This window comes from Rutidosis leptorrhynchoides, chromosome 2 (assembly GCF_046630445.1).
Source record: "Rutidosis leptorrhynchoides isolate AG116_Rl617_1_P2 chromosome 2, CSIRO_AGI_Rlap_v1, whole genome shotgun sequence".
Taxonomy (NCBI): Eukaryota; Viridiplantae; Streptophyta; class Magnoliopsida; order Asterales; family Asteraceae; genus Rutidosis; species Rutidosis leptorrhynchoides.
This window is the reverse complement of record NC_092334.1, coordinates 480,586,819-480,599,037: the sequence shown is the minus strand read 5'-3', so window position 1 is coordinate 480,599,037 and position 12,219 is coordinate 480,586,819.

Sequence of the window (12,219 nt, the reverse complement as noted above, 5' to 3'; positions counted from 1 at the left end):
TACAATACAAATATGTTACATCGAAATCAGTTTCTTGAATGCAGTTTTTACACAATATCATACAAACATGGACTCCAAATCTTGTCCTTATTTTAGTATGCAACAGCGGAAGCTCTTAATATTCACCTGAGAATAAACATGCTTTAAACGTCAACAAAAATGTTGGTGAGTTATAGGTTTAACCTATATATATCAAATCGTAACAATAGACCACAAGATTTCATATTTCAATACACATCCCATACATAGAGATAAAAATCATTCATATGGTGAACACCTGGTAACCGACAATAACAAGATGCATATATAAGAATATCCCCATCATTCCGGGACACCCTTCGGATATGATATAAATTTCGAAGTACTAAAGCATCCGGTACTTTGGATGGGGTTTGTTAGGCCCAATAGATCTATCTTTAGGATTCACGTCAATTAGGGTGTCTGTTCCCTAATTCTTAGATTACCAGACTTAATAAAAAGGGGCATATTCGATTTCGATAATTCAACCATAGAATGTAGTTTCACGTACTTGTGTCTATTTTGTAAATCATTTATAAAACCTGCATGTATTCTCATCCCAAAAATATTAGATTTTAAAAGTGGGACTATAACTCACTTTCACAGATTTTTACTTCGTCGGGAAGTAAGACTTGGCCACTGTTGATTCACGAACCTATAACAATATATACATATATATTAAAGTATGTTCAAAATATATTTACAACACTTTTAATATATTTTGATGTTTTAAGTTTATTAAGTCAGCTGTCCTCGTTAGTAACCTATAACTAGTTGTCCACAGTTAGATGTACAGAAATAAATCGATAAATATTATCTTGAATCAATCCACGACCCAGTGTATACGTATCTCAGTATTGATCACAACTCAAACTATATATATTTTGGAATCAACCTCAACCCTGTATAGCTAACTCCAACATTCACATATAGAGTGTCTATGGTTGTTCCGAAATATATATAGATGTGTCGACATGATAGGTCGAAACATTGTATACGTGTCTATGGTATCTCAAGATTACATAATATACAATACAAGTTGATTAAGTTATGGTTGGAATAGATTTGTTACCAATTTTCACGTAGCTAAAATGAGAAAAATTATCCAATCTTGTTTTACCCATAACTTCTTCATTTTAAATCCGTTTTGAGTGAATCAAATTGCTATGATTTCATATTGAACTCTATTTTATGAATCTAAACAGAAAAAGTATAGGTTTATAGTCGGAAAAATAAGTTACAAGTCGTTTTTGTAAAGGTAGTCATTTCAGTCGAAAGAACGACGTCTAGATGACCATTTTATAAAACATACTTCCACTTTGAGTTTAACCATAATTTTTGGATATAGTTTCATGTTCATAATAAAAATCATTTTCTCAGAATAACAACTTTTAAATCAAAGTTTATCATAGTTTTTAATTAACTAACCCAAAACAGCCCGCGGTGTTACTACGACGGCGTAAATCCGGTTTTACGGTGTTTTTCGTGTTTCCAGGTTTTAAATCATTAAGTTAGCATATCATATAGATATAGAACATGTGTTTAGTTGATTTTAAAAGTCAAGTTAGAAGGATTAACTTTTGTTTGCGAACAAGTTTAGAATTAACTAAACTATGTTCTAGTGATTACAAGTTTAAACCTTCGAATAAGATAGCTTTATATGTATGAATCGAATGATGTTATGAACATCATTACTACCTTAATTTCCTTGGATAAACCTACTGGAAAAGAGAAAAATGGATCTAGCTTCAATGGATCCTTGGATGGCTCGAAGTTCTTGAAGCAGAATCATGACACGAAAACAAGTTCAAGTAAGATCATCACTTGAAATAAGATTGTTATAGTTATAGAAATTGAACCAAAGTTTGAATATGATTATTACCTTGTATTAGAATGATAACCTACTGTAAGAAACAAAGATTTCTTGAGGTTGGATGATCACCTTACAAGATTGGAAGTGAGCTAGCAAACTTGAAAGTATTCTTGATTTTATGAAACTAGAACTTTTGGAATTTATGAAGAACACTTAGAACTTGAAGATAGAACTTGAGAGAGATCAATTAGATGAAGAAAATTGAAGAATTAAAGTGTTTGTAGGTGTTTTTGGTCGTTGGTGTATGGATTAGATATAAAGGATATGAAATTTTGTTTTCATGTAAATAAGTCATGAATGATTACTCATATTTTTGTAATTTTATGAGATATTTCATGCTAGTTGCCAAATGATGGTTCCCACATGTGTTAGATGACTCACATGGGCTGCTAAGAGCTGATCATTGGAGTGTATATACCAATAGTACATACATCTAAAAGCTGTGTATTGTACGAGTACGAATACGGGTGCATACGAGTAGAATTGTTGATGAAACTGAACGAGGATGTAATTGTAAGCATTTTTGTTAAGTAGAAGTATTTTGATAAGTGTATTGAAGTCTTTCAAAAGTGTATAAATACATATTAAAACACTACATGTATATACATTTTAACTGAGTCGTTAAGTCATCGTTAGTCGTTACATGTAAGTGTTGTTTTGAAACCTTTAGGTTAACGATCTTGTTAAATGTTGTTAACCCAATGTTTATAATATCAAATGAGATTTTAAATTATTATATTATCATGATATTATCATGTATGAATATCTCTTAATATGATATATATACATTAAATGTCTTTACAACGATAATCGTTACATATATGTCTCGTTTAAAAATCATTAAGTTAGTAGTCTTGTTTTTACATATGTAGTTCATTGTTAATATACTTTATGATATGTTTTCTTATCAAAGTATCATGTTAACCATATATATATATCCATATATATGTCATCATATAGTTTTTACAAGTTTTAACGTTCGTGAATCACCGATCAACTTGGGTGGTCAATTGTCTATATGAAACATATTTCAATTAATCAAGTCTTAACAAGTTTGATTGCTTAACATGTTGGAAACATTTAATTATGTAAATATCAATCTCAATTAATATATATAAACATGGAAAAGTTCGGGTCACTACACAGGTCTACTGGTCTGTTACAGAAACAGCAGGTCAGTAGGGTTTGGACAGAAACAGTAAGTTTAAGTGAGTTCCGGTGGTCTTGGTGCTTGATGTTCATCATGGTTCTCATCCTTGATGCATATAGCTTCAAGTGTACAACTCATTGACGTATCTACATCATCTTAACCAAGTCTTGACCATCACAACCCTAGTGCAAGTCTAAGACATGAAGCACAACTCACTTAAGAGTTGCATGTAGTTTGATGAACCAAAGTTACATCAAAGTCTTAGGTTTGACACTTACATGAAGTGTAAAAGTAATACTAACTAAGTTTTGACAATTATGACACAAGTGTAAGTCTAAGACATGTAGATCAACTCACTTAAGAGTTGTATGAAGTTGATGAACCAAAGTTACATCAAGGTCTTAGATCTAACACTTACATGAACTTTAAAAGTAAAAGCAAGTTACAACTTGAAGTAAACTTATGAAATCAAGATCTTGAGTTGTAGAACATAGTTCATAGTTTGATCTTGAAGATCCAAGACTCAAAAGTCTAGATCTACCATAAGTGTACCAAGTTATAATTAAAAGTTTCATTTACATGTTCTTGAACTCTTAAAGTTAACTTTAAGTTCAAGATTAATGAGATCAAAGTTAACTAGTAACATTTGACCAAATACATCCAACAACATGAAATTAAAAGTGCAAGTAAAAGAAGTAACAAACTAATTTAAACAAGTAATTAGTTCATTGTTGTTCATACTTTAAAGATTCAAACCAAAGTTTGATCTTTAAGAAAGTAAACTTTAAAGTTTACTAACATGACTTACAAGCATGAGTTTATCAACACATGAACATTAATCTTTTAAAAATAACAAATGTAGAACATATCTAGAAAGTATATGTTCTTGTTGTTCTTGTTTTAACAAGATAAAATGAAGAATCAAACTAGGAAGTTTGGTTCTTGGAAACTAGTAAGTAAAGTAACTAACAATTTCATGTAACTAAATAATAATCAAGAACAAGTAGCAAACAACAAATGATGATGATGATGATTCATGTATGTATTCGGTTTTAAGACAAAGGAAAGAAGAAGAGAAAAATGTTCTTGTTACTTACAAAATGTAGAGAAAGATGAGAGAAAATATGAGAGAAAAGTAAGATGTAAGTTTGAAATGAAGTATGTGTGTGAGATTACAAGTAAGTGAGGTAGTAAAAAAAAATAAAACTCCTCTAAGGCCTATGGTGGCCGACGGTCAGCAGCATCCCAAGGGGGGAAGGGATAAGTTTTGTGGATACTAGCATGCAAAGCTAAAAAGGTTGGTCACTTGGTGGTATGTGCATGGGGATGAGAAGTAACAAGATTCCAAGGTTCATAACTAACTAGTTAGAGTTTAAAATGATACTTACATGACTAAGTGGGCTAGTCAATCCACTTAAAAGGTAGGGTGGGCTTGGAAGCCCAATAACATAAGTCCATTTACTTTAAACAAGCCCAAGTTCAATAATTCACAAGTTAAACCAATTAAAGCCCATGTAATTAACTAAAAGCCTTAGTTAATTAAAATGATTAATAAAACTAATCATGAATGTAAATAATACTCTAAAAATATTATTCGTGAAAGTTCCGGGTGTCACAAAGACGTTTCGGGCACTTAAAAGTCAAGTTCGGGCAATCATGGCAACATGTAAATGTAATAACATACATTCGTTTAATCACACGTATTAATAATAACAATTATTAATAAATAAACGTTGGAAAATCCAGGGTCGTTACATTACCCACCTGTTAAAGAAAATTTCGTCCCGAAATTTAAGCTGAGGTAGATGGAGGAGTCGGGAAAAGGTGAGGATACTTCCGCATCATTTGATCCTCTCGCTCCCAAGTAAACTCAGGTCCTCATTTGGTATTCCATCGTACTCGGACAATCGGAATCTTGTTGCGTTTCAAAGTTTTGATCTCACGATCCATAATCTCAACTAGTTCTTCTACAAAGTGGAGTTTGTCGTCAATTGTAAGTTCTTCCAATGGTATGATAAGTTCAGGTGCAGCAAGACACTTCTTCAAGTTCGACACGTGGAAGGTAGGATGAACTGAGCTCAATTGTGCTGGTAGATCCAAACGGTATGCAACGGGTCCAACACGTTCCAAGATTTCAAAAGGACCAATGTATCGTGGGTTTAACTTTCCACGTTTTCCAAAACGGATCACACCTTTCCAAGGTGCAACCTTCAACATTACACGATCACCAACGTTGTATTCAAAGTCTTTACGTTTAAGATCAGCATAACTCTTTTGGCGATCACGGGCAGTCTTAAGTCTAGCTTGAATCTGAGCAATCTTCTCTGTTGTTTCATGGACTACCTCGGGTCCGGTGATTTGTTTTTCGCCTACTTTGGCCCAACAAATAGGGGATCGGCACTTACGACCATACAATGCTTCAAAAGGTGCAGCATTAATGCTTGAGTGATAACTGTTGTTGTACGAAAATTCGGCTAATGGCAAATGCCTCTCCCAGGCCTTTCCGAAATCGATAACACATGCACGCAACATGTCTTCCAAGGTCTGAATCGTTCGTTCACTTTGTCCGTCAGTCTGAGGGTGATAAGCAGTACTAATGTATAGACGAGTTCCCATGGCTTCTTGCAAAGAACGCCAAAATCTAGAGGCAAAACGGGGATCGCGATCGGAGATGATCGATAAAGGTACACCGTGTCGTGATACAACCTCCTTGATGTATAGATGAGCAAGTCTTTCCATTGTATCAATTTCCTTCATCGCTAGAAAGTGTGCAGATTTAGTAAGGCGGTCAACAATAACCCAAATAGTATCGTATCCGCCCACCGTCTTTGGCAGCTTGGTGATGAAGTCCATTGTTATCCTTTCCCACTTCCATTGTGGGATTTTCGGTTGTTGAAGTAAACCAGAAGGTCTCTGATGCTCGGCTTTAACCTTCGAGCAAGTCAAACACTTACCAACATAAGTCGCAACGTCCTTCTTAAGATTCGGCCACCAATACTGTTCTTTAAGGTCGTGGTACATTTTTCCCGCTCCAGGGTGAATCGAATATCTCGATTTGTGTGCTTCATCAAGTATAAGGTTCCGTAGATCTCCATAAAGAGGTACCCAAATTCTTCCGGCATAACATCGGAGTCCAGACTCCCTAACCTCGAATCGAGAGACGAGTATGTTCAAATGTTCATGAGATATATTTTTATCCTTGAGGGCCTCTTCTTGGGCTACTCGGATCTGACTGTTGAGGTTTGAATGAATGGTGATGTTCAGAGCCCTAACACGAAGATGTGCCGTCCTCTCCTTTCGGCTTAAAGCGTCAGCTACAACATTGGCCTTGCCAGGGTGATAACGGAGTTCACAATTGTAGTCGTTAAGTGTCTCGATCCATCGACGCTGTCTCATATTCAGTTGCTTCTGATCAAAGATGTGCTGGAGACTCTTGTGATCGGTGAAAATAGTGCTCTTAGTTCCATACAAATAATGTCTCCACAATTTGAGCGCAAAGACAACGACTCCAAGTTCAAGATCATGCGTAGTGTAGTTCCGCTCGTGAATCTTCAATTGGCGGGAGGCATAGGTAATAACCTTTGATCCTTGCATCAGTACACAACCAAAACCACTCTTCGATGCATCATAATAAACAACGAAATCGTCACTGCCTTCGGGAAGCGATAGAATAGGTGCGGAGGTTAACTTCTTCTTCAAAATTTGGAATGCTGATTCGTGTGCGGGTTCCCAAATGAACTTCTTGCCCTTGTGAGTCAGTGCGGTCAAAGGACGCGCAATCAGAGAAAATCCTTCAATGAACCTTCGGTAGTAACCGGCGAGACCTAGGAATTGGCTAATATGCGTCGGAGTAGTGGGGGTCTCCTACTTGCTGATGGATTCAATCTTGGCGAGATCAACTTTGATACCCTGGTCGCTCACAACATGACCCAGAAATTGAACTTCCTTCAACCAAAATTCACACTTGGAGAATTTGGCGTAAAGTTGCTCTTGTCTCAAGAGTTCAAGTACTAGTCGGAGGTGTTGCTCATGCTCTTCTTCGCTCCTTGAGTAGATGAGGATATCATCTATGAAGATGATAACAAACTTATCCAAGTACGGCTTGCAGACACGATTCATGAGGTCCATGAACACGGCAGGTGCATTGGTCAAACTGAATGGCATCACGAGAAACTCATAATGACCATAACGAGTTCTGAACGCAGTTTTCATGACGTCACTTTCCTTCACCCTCAATTGGTGATAACCGGATCGCAAATCGATCTTTGAGTAGACACTCGATCCTTGTAGTTGATCAAAAAGATCGTCAATTCGTGGAAGAGGATACCGATTCTTGATAGTCAATTTGTTGAGTTAGCGGTAGTCGATACACATACGGAAGGATCCATCCTTCTTCTTCACAAACAACACAGGTGCGCCCCAAGGTGAGAAGCTTGGTTGGATAAATCCTCGATCAAGTAGTTCTTGTAGTTGACTTTGTAATTCTTGCATCTCGGAAGGTACGAGTCTATAAGGTGCGCGAGCTACAGGTGCAGCTCCTGGCAATAAATCAATCTGAAACTCTACTGCTCTCTGCGGCGGCAATCCAGGCAATTCCTCTGGGAAGACATCGGAAAATTCGTTCATAATTCGAACGTCGTTCACGCTCTTCACCTCAGTTTCTACCGCTTTCACATGTGCTAGGACAGCAAAACGTCCCTTCTTCATAATCTTTTGCGCTTTCACGCAACTAATGAGGTTCAACTTCGAGGTACATCTCTCTCCATAGATAACTAGTGGTTCGCCATCTCCTTGTGGTATGCGAAGTGCTTTATCTCCACAGATAATATCGGCCCTTATCTTGCTCAACCAATCCATGCCGACGATCACGTCGAAACTTCCCAGTTTGATAGGTATCAAGTCAATTTCAAAATCTGCACCAACTATGTTGATAATAGCTCCACGACTAATATGGTCAACCTTTTCAAGTTTTCCATTTGCGACCTCGACAAGCATACTTTCTTTTAATGGGACTAATGACCAATTAATCTTATCGCAAAAATGTCTACATACATAACTTCTATCCGCACCAGTATCAAACAAGACAGAAGCTAAAAGATTGTTGATTGTGAATATACCTGTCACCAAGTCGGGGTTATCGCGTGCATCCCTTGCATTAACATTAAAAGCTCTACCACGGGGTGGTCCTCCGTCTTTTTGCTTGTTTGGGCACGCATTTCTGAAATGATCCGTCTGCCCGCATTCATAACACTTCTTCGGTCCATTGGTGTTTGGCTTCCCATTCAAAGTGGTGACCTTGCAGTCTTTTCCGATATGCCCAGACCGTTGGCACTTCTCGCAGACAACATTGCAATACCCAGTGTGGTGCTTGTAACATCGCTTGCATTGAGGTAAGGTTCCTTTGTAGTTCGGGTTGGTGTTGGTGTTGTTGTTGGGATTAGGGTTTCCACCGTTGTTGTGCCTCTTGGCGGGGGTTTGATCGTAGTTTCTCCCCCTATTGTTGTTGTTGTTGTTGTGGTTGTTGTGGTTGTTGTCCCATTTCCTCTTTTCCCTACTACCAGCCTCAAACTTAGCCTTCTCCGGCTCATCAATAAGAATCTGATTCATGAGAGCATGCGCCATGCGCATTGCTTCGGGAACATTCGATGGTTTGGATGAGGTGACGTTTCCTTTGATGGACTTAGGGAGTCCCCAGAAGTATCTCTCCATACGCTTGTATTCCAGTGTGACCATTGTCGGGCACATAAGAGCTAACTCAAGAAATCTCATGTTGTAACCATCAAGGTCATTCCCAACGGCCTTTAACTGCATGAATTCCATTTCCATCTTCTGAATTTCGGTTCTCAGACAATACTCATCAATCATAGCAGCCTTGAATTCCTCCCATGGCGTAGCATACGCCTCATCAATGCCTTTCGCTTGAGCTAACGTGTTCCACCACGTTAGCGCGCCGTAAGATAGCGTGCAAGATGCAAACTTGGTCTTGTTGTCCTCCGAACAGTTGCTAACTCGGAATACTGATTCAAGTTTCTCGAACCATCTGGTGAGACCAACCGGTCCCTCGGTTCCACTGAAGTTATGCGGTTTGCAGCTCTGGAATTCCTTGTAAGTACACCCATTTCGAACGGGTGGGATAACCGGTGGTGGTGGTGGTGGAGCTTGGAGAATTCTTTCTACTAGGGCTGCAGCGACCCGTTCGTTGATCATGTCCTCAATCTGGGCTGCGGTAGGTGTGGTTCTTCCGTTGGCCATGGTATTCTAAACAAAAGTTTTGACTTAAGTCAAAATCCAGCATTCAATATGTAATAATATAGTATATATTAACCAACATGGAATCAAAACATCACATGTTATTAAATAACGCATCTAGGTACAAATACCACAGAATCATCGTACAGTAATGTAAATAGAACATCGTGCAAGAATTAAATAACGCAAAGTTCCATTAATAATAATAAGTTTCATACATCTGAATAAGTCCGTACAATATTTGAGTAATACAATAAACTACAACTAGATTACATAACGAAATCTAAATACAAAAGTCCTACGGTGAAGGTGGGTGTAGGATGTCTAAAACCTGAGCCAACTGCTCCTCGACCTCAGTAACCCGAGCTCAGAGGATTCCCACCTCCCTTGTCAATTCCTCGACAGTGGGAGATGGTGGGGCAGGCGGTGCTGATGGTGCAGGTGGGGCCGGTGGAGCGGATGGTGCTGGTGCTGCCGATGGTGCGGGTGGTGCTGAAGTAGATGGTCCTGCTCCGAATGTAGACAGTACGTCCCTAGATGGGAATGGTCCGTATCTAAATCTAGGCGGTACGGTTCCTGGAATAGTCAATACGTAAAGGGGAACCTTACGTATCTGTGGGTCGGCAGGGTACGGCACAAGCCGCTTACGGGCAGTAACCCTCCGATGCTGACCAAAAGCATCAGTGAAAGCACGACCTCCATTCACCCCTGGAATGACGGTGCCGTCAGGACGGTACCGCTTCTTCGGCGGGGTGGAGGGTGCCTGAATAGGTATGTCAGCGGGATCCTCATCATCACTGGAGTCATCCGAAGAGGTGTCGTCTGATGGAGCATCCGTGGAAGACCCGTCGTCTGAATCATGTGGTGGCGACACGGGTGGCTCAACTGGCAGTCCGAAGGCGGCCAACATCTGTCTGTGTCTACCTGGCGGGATCGGCACTAAACGTTCGTCGGGAGTGCGTCGGCAAGGCGTGCGCATGTGGTTACGAAACGGCCCTTCCCCGAACTCCGCGGGAATCTCAATCCCACCGATGCGGGGCTGTGACCCCGAGGGTCCGGGAGCAGACGGAGCTGGAATCTCCGTAGGGTCAGAAGTGGTCACAGGTGCCGGCGCACTACTACTTGCTCCGGAAGACGAAGCGCTAGGATCACTAGTGGGTAACTGGACCGGTGTATCAGCAACAGTAGCAGGTGGTGTGGTGAAGTCTGAGTCTGAACTACCCAAAACGCTAGCAGGTGGTACATCCGACATCTGAACAAGGAAAAATAAATTTTCCATGTCAGTAAGTCATAAGCAAGCACGTATTAGGCCAACAGTTTAAATCATGTATAACAATAAGTAGCATGGCAATAACAGCAAATCGTACGAAGGTAGCATGCAATCGAAAGCAAGTAATAGCATGCAGTAGTGAAATCATGTAGTAGCATATGGCATATAGCAGTAAAAGTAAGCAGCAGCATGCAGTAAGTCCAGCGAAAACAAGTAAACTAGTAAGTTGTAGATTAGTCCTATTAGTGAATCCTACTCGGGTCGGTCTTAGACTCACTAATGCAACCTAATTCCCTACAACCAATGCTATGATACCAAATGTGATGCCCCATACAAAACCATCGTGTACGAATCATCAACAACAGGATCATTACAAGGTTAAGTACTATATATGATTTCAAAAAAGAGTTTACATTCATAAATAAAGTGATTTCTAAACCAACATCGAATGTTTTACAATCCAAAAGCATGCTTCACTAAGTAGAAGCAAATAATAAGTGTATGTGACCACAATGGTCGTTACAAGTCATAGTTCAAAAGTACGAATGTTTGAATGCAAAATAAAGTTGTTCATGCGATAGCAACTCTAAGCAGCGGGTGTCTACAGCAAGACTAGTGTACAGCAGAAGCTAACCTCAAGCACCTGAGAAAAACATGCTTAAACGTCAACACAAAGGTTGGTGAGCTATAGTTTAAGTATAACAGTATGTAAGGTAGGCCACGAGATTTCAGTGCTACAAAGAGCGTTTCAAAATAGTATGATAAAGTATATGTTAACCGTGGGCACTTGGTAACTAACTTAACATTTATACTCCCTAAAAGTACACTTGGCAAGTGCGTATGTTTACGAAGTATTAAACACTCGTTAAATGCTAGCGCTACTAGCCCGAGTGGGGATGTCAAACCCTATGGATCCATATCTAAGATTCGCGTTCACCGGTTCAAAAACCAATGACTAAACATTACCGAGCTAAAGGGAATGTTTCTGCTATTGTATAACCCACACATATATAAAGTTTAAGTACTCGTGCCTAGTATGTAAAACATAAAATCCGCATGTATTCTCAGTTCCCAAAATAAGTTAAAGTAAAAAGGGAATGCTATAACTCACAATGATAATGTAGTCGTAAAGTCGGTTCGGAAAAGGTGTGCAAGTAATCGGTCCGAAGGTCCTCAACCTAAGGCAAATAGTACTAAGTCAGTAAATCGTCTTAATAGGTTTAAAAGTATGTAGATAAGGTCTTAAAGGTCATCATCATTCATCATTTAACAAAAGGTGTAAAGTAGGTTTCGTTCATGAAAGTAGTTTAAACAAAAGCTGACTTTGATCAGTCACCACGGCCTCTACCCTTACTGAATTAAGGTGAGACCAGCAGCCACGGCTCTGTATATGAGTCCCTTAAGTGTGTTAAAATTTACAGAAGCAAACTCGTCTTGGTTTGACCGTGGCGACGGTCTAAGTGCGAGTAGGTCAGAAATTTCTGCACAACGTTAAAGGACATAGTGACGATCGGAGGGCCATAAATCCTAAACCGTAACTCGGATTAAGACGAGTCCTATATGAAAAGTTATCTAATCAAAAATTTCTATCTAAAAATCATGGTCTCAATAGCCCAGGTCTACTGGTCTGTTACAGAAACATCAGGTCAGTAGGGTTTG